The sequence below is a fragment of the Sphaeramia orbicularis genome, chromosome 4 (assembly GCF_902148855.1).
Source record: "Sphaeramia orbicularis chromosome 4, fSphaOr1.1, whole genome shotgun sequence".
Classification (NCBI taxonomy): Eukaryota; Metazoa; Chordata; class Actinopteri; order Kurtiformes; family Apogonidae; genus Sphaeramia; species Sphaeramia orbicularis.
Window position 1 is genome coordinate 8,371,897 of NC_043960.1, and position 19,856 is coordinate 8,391,752.

Below are 19,856 nucleotides of genomic sequence, written 5' to 3' on the forward strand. Positions count from 1 at the left end.
AAATTTCCCTTTTGCTCAAGGGTTGTTCTTCAATTATGTTCACTCGCTCAGATTTTTCAAGATTTCAGCGGTTACATTTTGAAAAGTAAGATTTTTTTTTAGAATGTTTTGCATTCAGTGGAGCAATTAAAATATAATGATGTACACTGTATCATAAGAATTTTTTAGAAATTGTCTTTTCTATCAGTAGTGTGGATTTCAGGGAAAAGTTGAGTGTCAGAAAACACTAAAACGCTATGTATCCACAGACTATCACTCACTGAATAAAATATAAAGGCCATTTTTGACACACATTTATGTTACGGTATCATCAGGTTTTTATTTGACAGTCCATCAAAATAACACTGTCTTATAATCTTCATGTGCTGCATCAGCTGATAGTTTACATTATAGCTCTGTCAGCTTAGTTCTGTTTTTAGACAGAAAACAGCCACAGTAAAACCACAAACCACCACTGTTTTCTGTACGGTTTGCGTTGTCAATAACTGCACTAAAGATCTGTTTGGAATGGAACAAACAAGGTCAGAAATGTCAGTTTAGCCTGAACTGTGGATCAGCAAACGGCAGCTTAGCAAAGATAATAACATCCCATAATAACTTTATACCTTCATAAGCCTCATAATCAAACTCACCTGTGTAGAAGAAACGCTGCCATTTTAGTATCTTCTTCATTCTTTACATTTAGAGCTGTGTCCAGTGGAGAAAACAACAGTGCTTCTAGCTTTTTTTTTTTTTTTTTTTTTACAACTTTATTTATCATTTTATAAGCATAGTTTACAATGGACCAAAATGCATTAATTACACAGGTCATTATCCCCCAATCCCACCCCTTCTCTCCTCCAGGTGGTACCCACATGAATACAAAGAACATCTGACATACCAGGCAATAATAATAATAATAATAATAGCAGTATTGATCAAAAATAAAGAAAAAAAAAGGGGGATACACGCATATGAAACAAGCCAAATGACAAGCTGCATCAGTGGCTCAAATTGAAACTAAGTGCTTCTAGCTTTTATCACTTTTTTTTTTTAATTATCTTTTTATTAGTAAGGCAAATGTCCATCACATATATTAATTACATAATCATTAAAAAAAAAAACCAATAGGATGGATACCGAAAGTTTAGATCATTACATCCATATTGCCCTTCTCTAATTTCCTTTTTATGGACTCTAAATTTTAGTTGAAACATTAATACAACAATGCAGAACAGGGGAGCACACCACCTCATACAATTATAACCTCACATAAAAGCAGATAGATTAACGCAAAGCATGAATATAATCAAATGAAATCTGATCTGGTTGGTTTGATGTACTCAGTCCATTTAGACCAGATATTATAAAATTTTTCTTTTTCAACTTTGAGGGAAAACGATATCTTCTCCATAACATAAATCTCATAGACAGTTCCAATCCATTCATCAATGGTGGGCGGTTCTACTTTTAATCATTTCCTCGTAACAGATTTCTCACTGGCTGCCAACAGTATAGCCAGTCATTTTTTGTCTTTAATGTTCCATGACTCAAATGATAGATTACCCAAATACATGGTCTCACATTTAAACAAAATGTTTATTTATCACTATTTTTGACTGCCTACTCCCTCCAGTGGTCACATAAATCCCCCAGCCCAGCAATGTAAATAAATCCAGTTCATATCTATAATTTGGTACATTGGCGTTTTTAACATAACTTCACAGTTCTGTATCCTGAACATTATAATGATAATTAAGGGCATTTTTAGTATGTGATGGTAAAGATACAGTTCAATTCACACATTAAAGAAACAGTGCATGCTTTTACATGAATGTGGTGAAACAACATCACACCAAGTGACATTTACTGTAAATGTAAAAATGGTCTTGTGTTTCTGTTTCAGGTACGCTCCAGAGTGTCTGACACACTGTAAGTTTTACCGGGCATCAGACGTTTGGTCGTTCGGCGTGACCATGTACGAACTCATCACCTACTGCGACTCGTCCAAGAGCCCCATGATGGTCAGTATCCACACTGCTCTCATGTACAGGCCAAAGTAAATACTCTTTATCTCCACTGTGTGTTCTTTCACAATTTCAATCAGGTTACAGAACCACCGTTTTTTTGTTAGTTTGGTTTTTTCTTTTCCTGTAAATTGCACAGCCGTTTGTTTGTGGCAGATGGTGTTTGTCTTTGACCAGATGACACCATCCACAGATCTGTGCCAGCATTAGAAATGTGACATTAGAGATCTTTCATTTGCATTTGGCTTTAACATCTACTCATACACTGATAAATCACCATCAGAGCAAGTTAGTAGTAGACGAATGCTACTCAAATGAATATGAATGTAAAGATGATCCAATATATGTAATGTCCATAGTATGACTCAGTCAGTATTTAACCCTTTTTATGCATGAATTCTGAAAAAAAAAAAAAAAAATCTAGATTTTTTGTTTTTTGTTTTAGATTTTTATTACTCAAAACTAGGCTAAAGTTGAAATGCATTTTGAATTAAAAAAAGTATATGATTTTATTAAGAAGATATTTAACCTCCGGAGATCCAGGAAAGTACAAGTTTAGCCTTTTTTAAAATTAAATAATGGCCTATATAAACATCATGATGCAACAGTTTTTTCAGATGCATTTTTTTTTTTTTTAATTTCTGGAATGTCCTTTGCGGTGGACTTTTTTTTTGTATAAAGTTGTGAAACTCTTAGCTAGGTCTTAGGAGGTTAACTTCATGAGATCACAGAGCAGTCCAAATTCTTTCTTTTTTTAAAACTGACGTTCAATATCAGACATTCGCATTTGGTACATCATATGTATTTATCATACATCAGTTATCTGCTCTAAATGCCAGAATAATATTTTGTTTAATGTCAGATAACCAAATAAAAGAGGAAAAACTACGTATTATTAAACACATATTAAACAGAGTAGAATCTGTTGTATGAGAAGTAGTAATAGTTGTGTGTCTAGTACAGCATGTTGTTAAATTGTTTTAATATATGATGATGTGATATTTGATTCTAGTAAATTACATAATATGATACATGTAATCATAGTATAGTACCTGATATGATACATTTGGTCATAGAATAGTACATTAGTACACAATGTGATATTTGGTCATAGTATAGTACATATGTGTGATATTTGGTCATACAGTAGTACATGATATGTGATAATCGTCATAGTACACATGTGTGATATTTGCTCATAGTATAGTACGTGATATGTGATATTTGATCATACTTTAGTACATCATATGTGATATTTGGTCATACTTTAGTACATCATATGTGATATTTGGTCATAGTATAGTACATCATATGTGATATTTGGTCATACTTTAGTACATCATATGTGATATTTGGTCATAGTATAGTACATGATATGTGATATTTGGTCATAGTATAGTACATATGTGTGATATTGCTGCCCAGTTTTATTATTTTTTGTATACATTATGTGTTATATCTGTATGTCGTCGCTGTCGGGCAGAAACCTCTTATATCCAGAAAAGTTATTTTTCAGGAAACTGGAAAAACAATGTATATTCTAAACGAGTGGTGGCAGCACAACAAACCCCGCCCCTCACACGTATTGTAGCTTATTTTGGCATCAATCCAGCTGATGTCATCATGTCTATGTGTTCTGATGTCAGCATATCAATTGCTTCTGTATATGTGCCAAGTTTGAGGTAAATTAAAACTGAATTGATGTTTTTATAGACATGTGAAATTTCGCCCATTATAAGTAAACGGGAGAAGGAAAAAGCTTTTAAAAAAATGCATAAAAAATTTGAAGTTTGACCTTTTTTTCTCAAAATGTAACCACATCTATTCGAGGTCACTGGCAATCTATAAACTCAGTTTGGTATGAATTCAACCAATAGTTTTGCTGCTAGAGCGTTTTCATCGGTTAAATATTTCTAAATGTGAGGACTGACCGATGGAATCGTTTTATGACAAAAAAAACAAAAATGAACTTAAAAGGTTTCCACCCAACAGCGACAACATATGAGTGCAGAACAGTCGGTGTGTGTTTTCTAACCTGCGTGTCCTCGTCCACAGCTGTTCATGGGTATGATTGGTAAAACCCACGGTCAGATGACGGTGGTCCGACTGGTCAACGTACTGAAGGAGGGACGGAGGCTGCCTCGTCCTGAGGGCTGTCCAGAGCCTGTAAGAAACTCACCTCCACTTCATAGTCTAGCACACACACAGTCATATGATGGACACAGGGTTTTATTGAACTTTATTTACAAAGGAACAATAATGACAGACATTAGGGAAACGTTGGTACGTACAGGTGATATTAAAGTTAGAAATGTTGTTAATGTTTGGAAAGAAACTCATTTTTGCCAGTGTATTGTCCATCGTCATAGATCAGTAGAAGTCCTGAAATCTTAAATATGATGTAGAATAACACTGACCGTTCAGTAATGAGACAACAACATGACAATACAGAAATATAGTAAGGTTCATTAATATTAACTGATAACACAGACCCCAAACTCTGAATAGGTTTCATTTCTGTCTTCAGTGAGCATAAAGTATTTTAAATGTATTGAATAAATTGTCCATGAACATTAGTCTAAATAGGACACGGTTAAGACAATAATAATTTCCCCTAAAAGCCTAAAAAAAAAAAGAAAAAATCTGAAAAGCAACTAAAATCATTAAATAAACATAAATGATCATATTATTATTAGTATTTTGTATTTCCCCTAGGGGATGAATAAAGTAAATAAATCTATCTATCTATCTATCGTTCGTTCGGTTTCTGTGACGTTCTTTTGTGTAAATTAAACAGGGTGCTTGTGCAGGTCTTGAAAGTCTTAAAAAATATGGAATTTTGAAACACCGTTTTCTAGACCATAAAATCTTCAAGTATGGGGAAAAGTTTCTTTCATAGTTGAATTTTAGAGTATGTTCAAAGGCACATGATCTTGTAAGATAAGAACTACATGAGGAAAGAATCTAAAAAAAAAACTGGATATGATTTAAGTGGTCAGTATTGGAATGATTCAGTGACACTTGTTTGTGTGATATCCATGTACTTTTGTGATTTTCATATGCTATAAAAACATTTCTGTAAACATTCAGAACTTCATGTTTTTATAGATATTTGAAATTTTGACCATTATAAGTAAATGGGGAAAAAGAAAGATTTTAAAAATTTAGAAAAAATGTTGAAGTTTGACCTACGTTTCCCAAAACGTAATCAGATTTATTCTGGATCCCTGGTAATCTATAAACTCAATTTGGTATGAATTCAACCAATAGTTTTGCTGCTACAGACATGTGAAATTTCGCCCATTATAAGTACACTACAAACAAAAAGTTAAGGATATTTCTTTTTTTTTTTGTAATTTTTTTTGCCATTTGTAAATAAAACTGGTCATCAAAAAAATATGTTTCAGTTACAAAAAAGTAAATAGCACTGTGTACGAATCCCAATTAAAAAAAATAGCCCAAAAATTAAAAATATCTTTTTGTTTGTAGTGTAAAAAGATTTTAAAAAGTTCATAAAAAATGTAAACTCTGACTTAATGTTCCCAAAACGTAATCAGATAAACAAACAAACCGATCCAAAAACAATACCCCTTGCTTCCCTTTGGGGGCCTCTGTAATAATCAATCATTAATGCAACTATGGATGGAAAAAATATTCTGAGCCTTACTGTGACACAACATAAGTATTATGTGACAGTGAACGTGTCTCCTAGAATCAAAACCACAGGTGGTGCGGTCAATATGCGCTTCACGCTGATGTTAAATCCGGCAGTAGAACACACAGTTTCTCATAACGTTGCTTGTTCTTGTAAAAAGTAGGAGGTTCGATAAGATCTGAACCCGTGTGTCACAGGAACCAAAGATACGACGTTCACCTGGGTCTTGCTCACAGCTGCGCTCCGTTTTGCATGTTCATCTTTCGTTTTCCACCCACAGACTGAACTCATGAGCCGTGTTGTTTCCGTGCAGGTGTACGAGCTGATGCGCAGGTGTTGGGAACAAACACCTGAGAGGAGAATCACCTTCCGGCGTCTGATCGAGGAGCTGACCAACATGCAGCGACAGCTCCAATCCCAGAATGACTATTAACCCTCTGAGCGCTGGAGGCTCGCAACATTTTCTCCACTTTGGGACCAGACATGGGAAAAAAAAAAGAGGCAAAACTGAACCTGGAGCGGCTCAGCCTGGGTTTTTTGGTTTTTGTAGCTTCGGTGTCTGAGGAATTATGGGAGGGTCCCGAAGCCATGCCATGTCGCTCTATTACATGCATGTTGGCTTTTAACATCCTTAAAGACTGTTGGTCCTGATCACCTGTAATTATCGGAATCGGCCATATTTTTATCGTTTTTATTTCGCTTTTTTGAACTTTATTTTCACATTCATAACAAATCCTTTAACCTCTCGTAGCCTAAGCTTGTGCTAAATGTGACCTTATTTCTTATTATTAAAAAAAGAAACGACTTCCAAGCGTATGCGATAAATTTAACTGTCGGGGGGAAATGTCAAACTCTTGTACTTGTCACTTGTAGTCAGAAATATCCTTAGAATGATGTGGACTTCAGGCCGATGTCGCTCCCCGAACAGTGAAAGGAAATGTTCAACATATGCACATGGGTTCGAGGAGACGAACGGAGGCATTATTTTAGTTACTGAAGACGTGCTTTTCATCATTCTGCTGCTGCTTTTTATTCTAGGACGTTTGGGGGGAAAAAAAAACAGCCCAATTAATGTATTTTTATTAAATGAAGTCACTGTAAAGATCGGCAGAGTTAGAGTCCGAAACGCTCCCCTTCCTTCATCTATGAGATCACAGTGGAACTTCGCAGTACGAGTGCGCCTCAGTACGAGAAATTCGCGTTACGAGCCGCGGTGCTTTAGAGTTTTTGTTGGAATTCGCAGTACGAGCAGCTTGTACAGGCTGAGGAGCACTAGTGTTCAGATAGAGGAGGAGATTAGGAAACGCCCTGTGATAAAGTAGCTCCGCCCCTCAATGCTGCAACCGAATGCACTGTGACCGAGGGTCCAGATGAATACGTGCATTCACATTTTACGTACTTTTTGAGTGCATGCAGAGACCAAACGCAGATGGAAAAACGAGGATAGTATAGGAGGAGGCTTTCTCTATGAGGGAATTAAAAGAAGTGTGGGCAAAGTGGTAAGAGGCTGATTTTGTTTTGGTTTTAAGGCTCATTTATGCTCGCTTTACGTTCATGAATAAGTACGTTTGTTTCTAACGTTGTCATGCGTCACTGCTTTTCATACTTCTGTGCGTTTATTGCATTTGAATGAGCATTTCTCAATCAATCCACCAGAGGGCGCCACTCTTAATAAACATACTGGCAAATACCATGAAGAAGAGTCAAGTTTTTTGAGAATAAGAAGAAGAAAGTCAATAATAAACACGGCGACGATAGAGGAGGTTTTACTAATAAATATGTCTTTAAATATTTCAGGTTTTCATTAATTCACAGTCGCTCTTTTAAAAGTTGTGCTATTTATGGAAATTATTCTCCTCAAATTTCAACACTGCCTCCATGGTAACCGGTGGTACTGCTCCGTATTCTCTGTCTGGGTTCGCATCTGCAAGCTCCCGGAAAATGGATGGAATTACGTACGAAATATACGCAGAGGACGAACAGAACACTCCGTCCGTATCTGTCTGCGTCTTTAACGTAAATGAGCCCTTAGATGAGGTTTAGGTTTGAGCGTGCAGCTGCTTAATTCAAGGACAAGGGGCGGGCGCATTTTCAGAACATTTTAAAAAGCAGATTTCCCTGGATAGGTTTTGAATGACACGACTTGCAAGTGCAGACAGTGAAAGTTCTTTTACCTGTAGTTTTACGGGAGGAGATTCTCCAATGTAACTTTATTTGTAAAGCACTTTAAAACAACCACAGTAGACTAAAGTGCTGTAAAGAAAAAAAAAAACAAAATAACAGACTAAAATACAAGAATCGGTTAGAAATAAATAAATAAAAATACAGAAGAATAGATAAAACCTGAATAAAATAAAATACAAGAAGAGATTAAAAACATAAAAAGCTGTACAATTAAAAACAACTAATAAGAACAAACCAATACCAAATAAAACTGAATAAAAACAATAATAAGAATCCTCCTTCTCTTCCTCTTACCTTAAGGGTAAATACCATTTTATTTGTTTTTATAATTCTTATTTTCTTTCTAAATGCACTTTTCCTGTTTTAAAACCCTTAAAAAAACGGTTTTAGGGTATTTCTTGGGCTGGAACGGATTAATTATATTTCAATTCTTTTCAATTTGGGAACATTAATTTGCAAAACAAGCACGGTCAAATTAAACAAATTAAACTGGTCATGTGAGGTTCCACTGTATTTCAGTTTGTAATAAACACCAACAGGAGACGGGGAGTTTACGTCACTTTAGTCGTCACTAGAAAAGAGAATCTGTTTATTTTGCAGCAGTTTTTTTCTTTCCTTTTGCTCTTGTGGATTTGAGGATCACGTCTCTTTCGACCGGTTTGTAAAATAACGTGGCGTCGACTTTAGCAGAACTCACACGCATGTTGATAATAATCACAGTCGATTCCTCCAACACACAGCACTTGTTTCACTTGGAAATGGAGATTTTTATGGAAAGTACCTGTGAAAGACAGCTGGGGGCAGTAGAAGTTCACTGTTCCTCCAGTGTTTGTAGCTTCCCTTTGGTCCACGTCTGTCAGAGCCACAGATGTCATGTCGTACAAACTGTCTGAATACTTCACATGTAAGAAAACGAGCCATTTGTCAGAGTTACAGGACGATGTATGGCAGGACTTCAGATCGACTTCACGGTTTGAAGTAAGAAAACAACCCAGTGATTATTCAAATGGCATTTCATGTTTGTTATTTTTCACTTTACGAAGCAATTTCTGTCATAAAAAAAACCATATATAATTATGTTAATGCATTTTACATGTAACATTTTACTGTCCTGTACTCCAGAAAGTTTATAAAAGTGTATTTTAACTATGTATATGCCAGATGGTTTGAGCAGAGGGTGTGTTTTTTTTGTTTTTTTTTGTCAGTTTTGAAGTCAGATTAGTCAACATGAACCATGTAACCATAGAAATGCATGGATATACAGACAGATATTTGGCTTTTGCTGTGAACGTTTGCAGAGAGACGACAAAAAAAAAAGGACTGTCGAGAGGAAAAAGTTGCGCTTCAGTCCACATTTTATTTAGGAATGTAAAAGACAATTCCTTCTGCTCAAAATAAGAGAAAAGAAATATATATTTTTCAAAAAATAAGACGAAAGTATGACTTATGGAAGGTAAAGTATCCATAAATACACAATGAAAAAATAAATAAAATCAATGTTTGCTGTGTTCTGTGTCAGTCCAAATGCAATATTATTATTATTAACTACTGAAAACATTATATTCTATATATTACAATAAGTAGGCATGCTAAAATTGCTCTAGAAATACCTTATTCACATTAAAACAATATCAATGTCAGTGTGATATAAAATTTAGCAAAATCTACAGTATATTTCAGGTTCAGAAAAAAGATCCACATACTTTTAAAGCAAACTGTTTACAAAGCGATAAGCACAGCAAATCTATATTTATCTACAGCCATTACAAAGTTCCAGAAAATCAGAAATACTTCAGTATTGCAAAGCTTTGTGATCAACACATACACACACACACATACACACACTCACTCACTATTGCAGGTCCAGTCTCACACTGACTCAGATTATTATGCAGGATACACAACGAGGCTTCATTTACATCAACAGAAACAGGTGGACGTTAACCTGAAGTGATTAAAAGAGTCCGTCAACGAAGAACCACGACTGAACTGCACGGAGAAAGTATCTGTTCCTACACAAACGAACTGTAGAGAAAAAAAAAAAAAAGCAACTGCAGAAATGACAGCTGCAGTTTCACGTCAAAAATCGGATAAAAAACAAACCAAAAAACAAAAACACAAGCCGTCCTTGCAGATTCTGAACTCTCCATGGTGTAAACTGCAGCGGTTTCGTGCTAATTTAACAACACTTAAAAGATCACGAGGTTCAAGAACGCTTCCAGCTTGTGTACGCGCAGGATTTTCTTTGTGCTATTGTTTGTTTTCAAGGAACCAGGCTCCTTTTCATACAATCATCGAGATGAGGACGTCACATCTAGTTGGTGGCACGGAAAATAGCAAAGAAGATTTTTCACTTTTTTTTTTTTTTTTTCCACCATCGGAAGAGAAAATGATAAAGGCTCGACGCTCAGGAGTAGCAGAGACGACAGCACAACATGCCCAAAAATAAAAACAGGCCTGACATTTTTTTTGATTACACTTTTTTTTTGTGTTTTTATCAATGACAAAACTGACTGAACTTCTACTGAAACTGAGGGAGGCGGTTTTACGCACATGGTATGAAGGTGAAATCGATGTTTTTAAAGTGTTTAAAATGGCAAAAACAACACCTGGAGGAAGCCAAGGTGAAGGGAAAGGGACAAAAGGAGCTATCAGCTCTGAAAGATAGAAGCAGAAAGAAAAAAAAAAAAAGATAATATAAAAAAAAATATTAATTACACACAAAGCAACAGGTGCAATTACAGTGACCCAAAGAAAGCTTGTTTCTGGAGAGATTATGGAAAAAACGTAAACACTGTGAAGATGTTTTTGTGCAGTGTCCCAGCTCTGGAAGTGTCTGCCTTGAAGAATGTACAACAGGGGTGTCAAACATATGGACCGTGGGCCAAAATGGGCCGCAAGAGGGTCCAGTCAGGCCCATGGGATGAATTTAAAAAGTGCAAAAATTACACTTAAAATATTAACGGTGAAAGGTGTTAAAATAGTTCAGAGGACACATACAACCCAAAGTGACTCCACATGGGTCAGAATAATAAAATAATATCATAACTTGTAAATAATTGAACTTTTTAAACAATATTAAGCCTGTTATTAAATACTTTGTGCTTTTGTAGATCCACTGCTACTTGGAATAAGTTACTAGTTGGATTACATTACTGACCCTGCATTAACCCTGCGGTATCCCGTCCAAAAAGGCCCTTACTAAGCACCAAGTGTGCCATTTTGGCACACTTGTGGAATAATGTCAAAAAAAAAAAAATTCATACAGTTTGTTTTTAATTCTTCTACACTTTATTCTATTTCATCAATTCATTCATTCATTTTCTGAACCCGCTTTATCCTCACTAGGGTCACGGGGGTCGCTTGGAGCCTATCCCAGCTACATAGGGGCGAAGGCGGGGTACGCCCTGGACAAGTCGCCAGTTCATCGCAGGGCTGAACATATAGAGACAAACAATCACTCTCACATTCACACCTATGGGCAATTTAGATTAACCAATTAACCTATTAGTGCATGTCTTTGGATGGTGGGAGGAAGCCAGAGTACCCGGAGAGAACCCACGCAGACACGGGGAGAACATGCAAACTCCACACAGAAAGGTCCCACCCCCCGTCAACTGGTGTTGGAATCGAACCCAGGACCTTCTTGCTGTGAGGCACGAGTGCTAACCACTGCACCACCGTGTCGCCCCTATTTTATCAACTTGAGCCGTAAATAAAAATACCAAATATGCAATAATTGTCACATTTTTTAACCCTTTAAATGCCATGTTTGTGATGTAAACAAACCATTTTTTGAATGCAAAAAACACACAAAAATATTTTTTTTCTATATACTACATAAAAAGTGGATCACATATTATTTGATTTTTTCATCCTGGCATATGTCAATGATTAACTCCAACATCGGTTAATTTGTATTATTATTTTTGGCGCTAGGTCAAATGTTCAAAAATACTAGCATCTGTCACCAAGTGTGCGTAAAATGCACACCTATAAATCAAACTTTTAAATATTATATATTCATTTATTTTTCTGCTCTAATTTGATTTTATTTTTGTAAATCAAGGTCAGCCCTAATCATACATATCAAATGGAAGAAACAGTGCGTTTTAGGCACACTTGGGAGACAGATGCTAGTCTTGTAATTTTCTTTTGTTTACAATGTGCACATTTTAGTTGGTGGCCAGAATTTTAAAGATCACGCAAAAATGAACAACTTTTGAATTCTAATCTTATTTAAATTGTGAAAAATAATATGAAGTTTTTTAAAAAGAAGTGCAAAGTGTGCCTAAAAGGCGCACCTGGATACTGGAGGGTTAAAAAAAATCCTTTTGAGAAAAACTAATACATAAGTAGGAGTGAATTTCTTTGGGGGGGGGGGGGGGGTACTGTACTTTCCGGTCTATAAACCTCTACTTTTTTCCACACACTGTGAACCCACGGCTCTAAAATGATGCTGCTAATTTAAGTTTTCTGGGCTAACGATCGATCCAGCTGACGAAGAAGGAAATAGAGCTGCTGCACGTACGCTTGGCATCAATGAATCGATGGTGAGATGTTGGAGACGGGGTGGCTGCAGGTTATAGTCCGGAAAGTACAGTATATTTTTTGCAGTTTTTTGGCAGTTTGCTCATGAAAAATAGGTCTAGTGGATAGCATAGAGGTCACATTCATTCAGCATCAAACTACCAAACACACTTAATAGTAATTAATTCTATAACACTACTCCACACATGAAATTATAAATTTATGTCCGAATGATATTCCAAATAAAGATTTTGTACAAATATTTCTCAAATTGACCATAATTAAGGAAAATGAGAGCAACACCAGACGTACTGATGAATGAACATATGGTTCCATATTCATACTATAATTACACTGGTCAACAACAAATTTATTGTTTAAGTTTTTTGAGCTGATTTAGGATCATTTTGGTGTGCTGAATCCAAAAATCACATTAATTTTGCTCAATCAGGTCAACTTTTGGAACTATGCTACATATTGGCTTTTTAACATTTTTGCTTACATTTATGGGCATTTTCACATCATATGATACAAAATTCTTTCATATTTCTTGCAATAAACGAGTTCTGAAGATTTTACTTTTGCCAATTTATGATTAATGTTTTTTTAATATTACAGGTGAATGAAATGGCTTCGACTAGAAGATCTTGCAAAAATAAGCCTGATGTATTCTGCTACATCTGCGGTGAATACACCATTGTACCTAACAGGAATCAAGTCACAAGTTTCATAAAGTGTGCTTACCAATCTTATTTTGGTATTAATTATTATATTTTGTGAGAAGATCAAATTTTTCAAAATCAAATTAGCAAAAAAACCCTGACCTGATTGAGAAAAACAGATGTCATTTTTGGATTTAGCGGTGCAAAATGGTCCTAATTCAGTTGAAAAAACCTAGACAACTTGTAAAAAACATTTTTGTAACCCAGTGTAATGTAACCAGTGGTACCAGGGACAACAAACCCCGCCCCTCGCACGTATTTTAGCTTATTTTAGCATCGATCCAGCTGGTGTCATCATGTCTATGCATGTGTTTTAACCCAGTTAAAACATTAAAAACTACTTCTTTGCACTATTCTAAGTATTTTGTGTCATTTTTCTGCAAATAAATGCTGAGCATGACAACATATTTTGGGGAAAATATAGGGTTTCTAAACTAAACTCATACCTACAAAAGGTAAAACTTAAGACTTTTACTCAGATGTCAGTGCGGGGCACAAAGCGATGCAAGGTGAACAAACATTTGGCTTCCATTATTTACCTCCTGCTGGGTGTTTTCATCGATCGTTTTGCTAAAAATGAACCCGACGACCGCTCAAACACAAACACCCACCGACTCAATCAATCTCTGCTTAAAAACGGATTTCCTGAAGCTCCTGACCGTCCACTGGGGGTGGGAGCTCGGCATTCTGGGTGATAAATCTGGTATTAATCGGAGCTTTTCATCACTTTTTATCAAGCACAAAGAGGTGGGACGCAGCTGACGTCGGCTCACTTAATCCAACAGGTTGAATTCATTTCACTCACGTCGTGTTTTTCTTAATGTCAGCAAATCCATGAAAATCCAGTGTCTTTGTGAGTCTAATGTAGCTTAATCCTTTGAACTATAGACACATTACAATGAAACTCAGCTCTACATCATCATCCTGCCATAATCGCACTATAGCAGTAAATGCATATTAATCCACAGCAAAAGCAATGTTTTCTTAAAAAAAAAAAAAAAAAAAAAAACAGAACCAAGCTGTTTTAGCAAATAAATAATTAAATGTGAGATTTTTTTTTAACTTGGAGCCAATTGAACAGATGCGTATCTGTAATATGAACAAATGAGCTTAGGTTTTGTGTCAAGAGCAGACAATGCATTTCTGGATTTGATGACAATACTAAAAAAAAAAAAAAAAAAAAATTAAATAAATAAATAATAATAATGTAAAGCTTTATCCTTTAACTGTAATTGGTGCAGATTTCGTTTAGTTTTTTGGGATTATTGTGCACAAAACCATTGCAGTCGGAGCCAAATGTGACCTTGTGCGTCCATATATGAGCACTTGGATGTTAATCGATGGGGACAAAATGACAACATGTGGTAAAAATACACACACACACACACACTGGGGTGGTTATTATAGAGGCTAGATAATTTATGCCACAGAAAAGAAAAGAAGCGGAGAAATATGAGCGATAATGCGTTCGTATAGATTTGGATGGCGGTGTAAAAGCAGCAGAAGCAGGTCTGGGAGAGAGAGTCCATAAATTACAGATACAAAAGCATAGAGCAGACATTTTCAGAGTGTGTGTTTGACAGCTCTACAGGTACGTGCAACATGCAGCAGTCTGACAGACAGAACCAACTCCACACTGGGCGAGCAGACAAGACACACACACAAAAAAAAAAAAAAAGAAAAAAAAAAAATCCCTACAGGCTGAAGGCAGCTGGAGTTGTTTTCCCCCTTCTTTCCTCTTTCTCTTTTCCTTTTCTTTCCTTCACCCCCCCACCACCACCAGAAATACATTCCTACAGAGCTACACCTGCACAAACACACGACTACAAGTATCGACACAGGCTCCGATTAAGGATATTTGGGTGACGTAGGGGTCTGTTAATGAGCGAATGTACAGTCACAGAAAAAATCTTATTTCAAGAAATCTTAGAAGATAATTTTCACTTGTTCCATTGGCAGATTTTTTTTGCTTGAATTAAGTAAAAAAAAAAAAAAAAAGTGAATCTTAATTCAGGCAAAAAATATGTGCCAATGTGAAAATTATCTTGGTAAGATTTCTTGAAATAAGATTTTCAAGATCTGTCGTCTAAAAATAAGTTCTTATATCTGACTGAAAAGTTCCTCTTCAGGTGATTATGTCTTATTTTAAGTGTGATGAGATATTTTGACTAGAAATGAGAAAAATACACTTGGTAAGATTTGGATTTTTTCCAGCATATTCAGATCAGGTCAAATTCAAGCTTTAACCTCTGTTGTGTTGTGTTGGACTTTTGGAATTGTAGTTTATTTAACAAACAACTAGACCAGGGGTGTCACACTCACTTCAGTACAGGGGCCACATCCTTCCAATATGATTATAATACTTTATTAACCTTGGTATAAGTTGTTGCACATGATCATAAACTGTTGTAATGACTTAAAATGCATTATAAATGCATGATGTCTTATGAATGTGCACTTAATGCATTATAAACTAGACCTTCAAGTAAAGTGTTACCGAAAGATGTTTTAAATCAAACTCTTACTGAAATAAGCGACACGTAAAGACTTCCTGTAGCAATGGATCTGACTGAAAATTATGCTACATTAAGAATATGACCTTTAATCATGCAAATGTACCAGTTTCTCCATAACATTCACTAATTGTTTAGCACTTCACAAAAACAGGAAGTTGGATTTCTCTTTTGGGAGCTGTATTGGTTTGATAAAAGCAGCATGGATTGCAGTTAGTCTGTACTGACGGCATCTGCAGCAGCAAGAAAAATTAACCCTTTCATGCATGAACTGTGAGAACTTGAGTCAAGATTTATTTTTTTAGTATTTTTATTCCTTCTTAGCCATGAAAAAAACAATGTGATCGAGTCTTTTTTTTCTATGGAGTTACAAAAATATCCATGCATTTAATTTTTGAAGTCAAGAAACATGTTTAAAACCCAATATCAGAAAGTGATATGAAAACAATGAAATTTTTAATGCTGCTACTCTAATGTCTTCTCATATTCTAACATATTCTAATGCTAGTAATTACTCACTTCATGGAGATAATATGCAAAAAAAAACCTTTTGTCTAACAAATAACAATTGATTTACTTTCAAACATGTCACTGAAGATAAGGTTTATCAAGAACTGCACATTTACAGTAATGGTATGAATGTCGGTGTATGATGGGATGATGCATAAGTGTCCACTATGTTGGCTGATATGGAACTAAAACAACAAAACCCATGAATATACAAGAGAACAGCTGGAGAAGAACTGTCCACTGTAGTGACCTATGCATGAAAGGGTTAAAATAACAGAATTCAATTTTAGTGGTAAAATAACAATTTACACATTCCTGTACATGAGTGTAAAAAAAGTGAGGTTAACTTGCTGGTCTGTGTTTGCATGTAAAGAGGTCAAACTGGTTAAAACAGTGTTTTTCAACCTTTTTTGGCTCGTGACCCCATTTTAACATCACAAATTTCTGTCAACCCCAGACATTCAAAGCGGAGACTTTTTTTTTTTTGCTAAAATTAATTTGTTTTTGATCATGTAATAGTTTGCTATACTATGTTGCAAATAAACGTTAATTTTAGATAACATTTAATCTCTATAATGTATATTATTATGGACGGAGGCAGTAAAGCCAGGTGTAGATTACTGCACAAAGTGAGTATTTTATTTTCCTTGGTCAGGATATGTACAGTCAGTCCAGCTTGGATTTACAAGGCTGACAATTAATACTGAACAAAAAGAACTCAAACTATGAATAACACTGGGTTACAAAAAAATGTTTTTTGCAAGTTGTCTGGGTTTTTTCACCTGAATTAGGACCATTTTGCACCGCTAAATCCAAAAATGACATCTGTTTTTCTCAATCAGGTCAGGGTTTTTTTGCTAATTTGATTTTGAAAAATTTGATCTTCTCACAAAATATAATAATTAATACCAAAATAAGATTGGTAAGCACACTTTATGAAACTTGTGACTTGATTCCTGTTAGGTACAATGGTGTATTCACCGCAGATGTAGCAAAATACGTCAGGCTTATTTTTGCAAGATCTTCTAGTCCAAGCCATTTCATTCACCTGTAATATTAAAAAAAACATTAATCATAAATTGGCAAAAGTAAAATCTTCAGAACTCATTTATTGCAAGAAATATGAAAGAATTTTGTATCATATGATGTGAAAATGCCCATAAATGTAAGCAAAAATGTTAAAAAGCCAATATGTAGCATAGTTCAGAAAGTTGACCTGATTGAGCAAAATGAATGTGATTTTTGGATTCAGCACACCAAAATTATCCTAAATCAGCTCAAAAAACTTAAACAAATTTGTTGTTGACCAGTGTAATGAAAGAGCTGCAGCATCTGAAACCGATCACAATGAACATTTCAAAGATAAATAGTACCACAGTGCTTCAGTTTCAGACTCACAGTTTGTCTTTTATGGACTAGGTGTGTCTCTATCGCTTACCATATTTTTTTATTAGTATTTTTTTTTTGTTTGTTTGTTTGTTTTAATCAATTACTAGAAATTTCAGGCGACCCCATTTGAATTCCAGGCGACCCCACGTGGGGTCCCGACCCCAAGCTTGAAAAACACTGGGTTAAAATGTTTTTAATTTTCCCTCAGATTTGCTTTCTCCTAAAACTTCTCCTTAAGTCTTGACTTGAGTTTGGTGTAAATACGTTTTGTGCTTACTCAGCTGTGGCGTCACGGTATTAACATCAGCAGACTGATACCGTAACGCACGCAGTAAAAGCTTCAGAGTGAACGAGACGTAATGCAGAAAAAGGCTGACGCGACTGTTACAACGCCGCTAAAATAATTCAGACGTGGCTGACAGTAGAAGTTAAATCTATAATGGCAGACAGTCAGACTGGAAAACACAGCATCAGGAAGAGCGACGCGCAGGTAGGCAGACGGGAAAACAAACAAGCAGACGGTGTTTCTGAAGTCTGCTGCCTCAGCTGTTCACCTCCTCAACACAGATCTGTGTGATCTTAGCACAAACACACACAAACACAGACAGGCGTTTGTGTCTGTGCAGAGCGCTGCCTGTTGGAAAGGTTGGAGGTGAGGGCGATCACCTGGTGGGAAGAAAACACCAGAGTCCAACCCGGCGACTTTTATCCACTCACACCAAGAAGCAAATCAAAGCGTGGCTCCAGTCCAGTCCAGCCCAACACTGCAAAAATCTAAATCTTACCAAGTGTATTTTTCTCATTTCTAGTCAAAATATCTCATCACACTTAAAATAAGACATAATCACCTAAAGAGGAACTTTTCAGTGAGATATAAGAACTGATTTTTAGACAGTAGATCTTGAAAATCTTATTTCAAGAAATCTTACCAAGATAATTTTCACTTGTTGCATTGGCAGATTTTTTTGCTTGAATGAAGCAAAAAAATCTTGAACTAAGCAAAAATATCTTGAATTAAGCAAAAAAAAAGTCTTGTACTGAGCCAAAGTATCTTAAACTGAGCAAAAAAATCTTGAATTAAGCAAAAAAAATCTTAAACTAAGTAAAAAAAATCTTGAATTAAGCAAAAAAAAATCTTAAACTAAGCAAAAAAAAAAATCTTGAATTAAGCAAAAAAAAAAAAATCTTGTACGAAGCAAAAGTATCTTAAACTGAGCAAAAAAATCTTGAATTAAGCAAAAAAAAAAAAAATCTTAAACTAAGCAAAAAAAAATCTTGAATTAAGCAAAAAAAAAAAAAAAATCTTGTACTAAGCAAAAGTATCTTAAACTAAGCAAAAAAAAAATCTTGAATTAAGCAAAAAAAATCTTGTACTAAGCAAAAGTATCTTAAACTAAGCAAAAAAAAAAATCTTGAACTAAGCAAAAGTATCTTAAACTGAGCAAAAAAATCTTGAATTAAGCAAAAAAAATCTTAAACTAAGCAAAAAAAAATCTTGAATTAAGCAAAAAAAAACCAAAATCGTGTACTAAGCAAAAGTATCTTAAACTAAGCAAAAAAATAAAATTAAATTAAAAAAAAATCTTAAATTAAGCAAAAAAAAAAACCTGCCAATGGAACAAGTGAAAATTGTCTTGGTAAGATTTCTTGAAATAAGATTTTCCAGATCTATTGTCTAAAAATAAGTTCTTATATCTCACTGAAAAGTTCCTCTTTAAGTGATTATGTCTTATTTTAAGTGTGATGAGATATTTTGACCAGAAATTAGAAAAATACACTTAGTAAGATTTGGATTTTTGCAGTGCATTTGTTTTTTGTTAACTATAAAAAAAAAAAAAAAAAAAAAAAAAAAGATTTTTCTGCATGTATTTCATGAAAATATTTAAGACTGTGTATATTTTTAGGGTATCTGAAAACTTTTTTCCACTACTGTAATTTATGCTGCCTCTTCAAACTGTTTTAGGAGCGATAAAATAATAAAAGCTACAAAAATATCTAATCAGTTTCCTATTAATCTATGTCTGACAGATAAATATTCAATACACCCTGTGGACTCTACCGTTGTCAGTAAAACTAGACCCTTTTTTCTCTTGCGCACAGACTTGAAAAGACAGAAAACACAAAAATGAAAGCCCTCCAACACATCAGCCTCCAGCAGCCACTTTTATCAGATGCATTAAAGCCAACGGAAACAAAAGGCCAATCAACTATGAATAGAGAAAAGCATGCAGAACAGGAATGAACCCTATGGCGTTTAGATTTAGGAACATCATGACGCTCCGGACATTTGACACACTTACGCTTTGTACATAAATGAAGCCTGCGAACTGGAAGAACCCATTTGTAA

General features: G+C 35.1%; 1 protein-coding gene and 1 pseudogene across 1 annotated transcript in view; one reads left to right on the plus strand and one right to left on the minus strand.

The window, feature by feature from the left end:
- The window catches only part of LOC115418097 (tyrosine-protein kinase JAK1-like), a 42,944-nt pseudogene extending 34,983 nt beyond the window's left edge, over positions 1-7,961 (plus strand).
- Positions 1-19,856, minus strand: part of LOC115418093 (putative tyrosine-protein phosphatase auxilin) — a 247,364-nt gene that overhangs the window by 176,947 nt on the left and 50,561 nt on the right. The window lies entirely within an intron of this gene.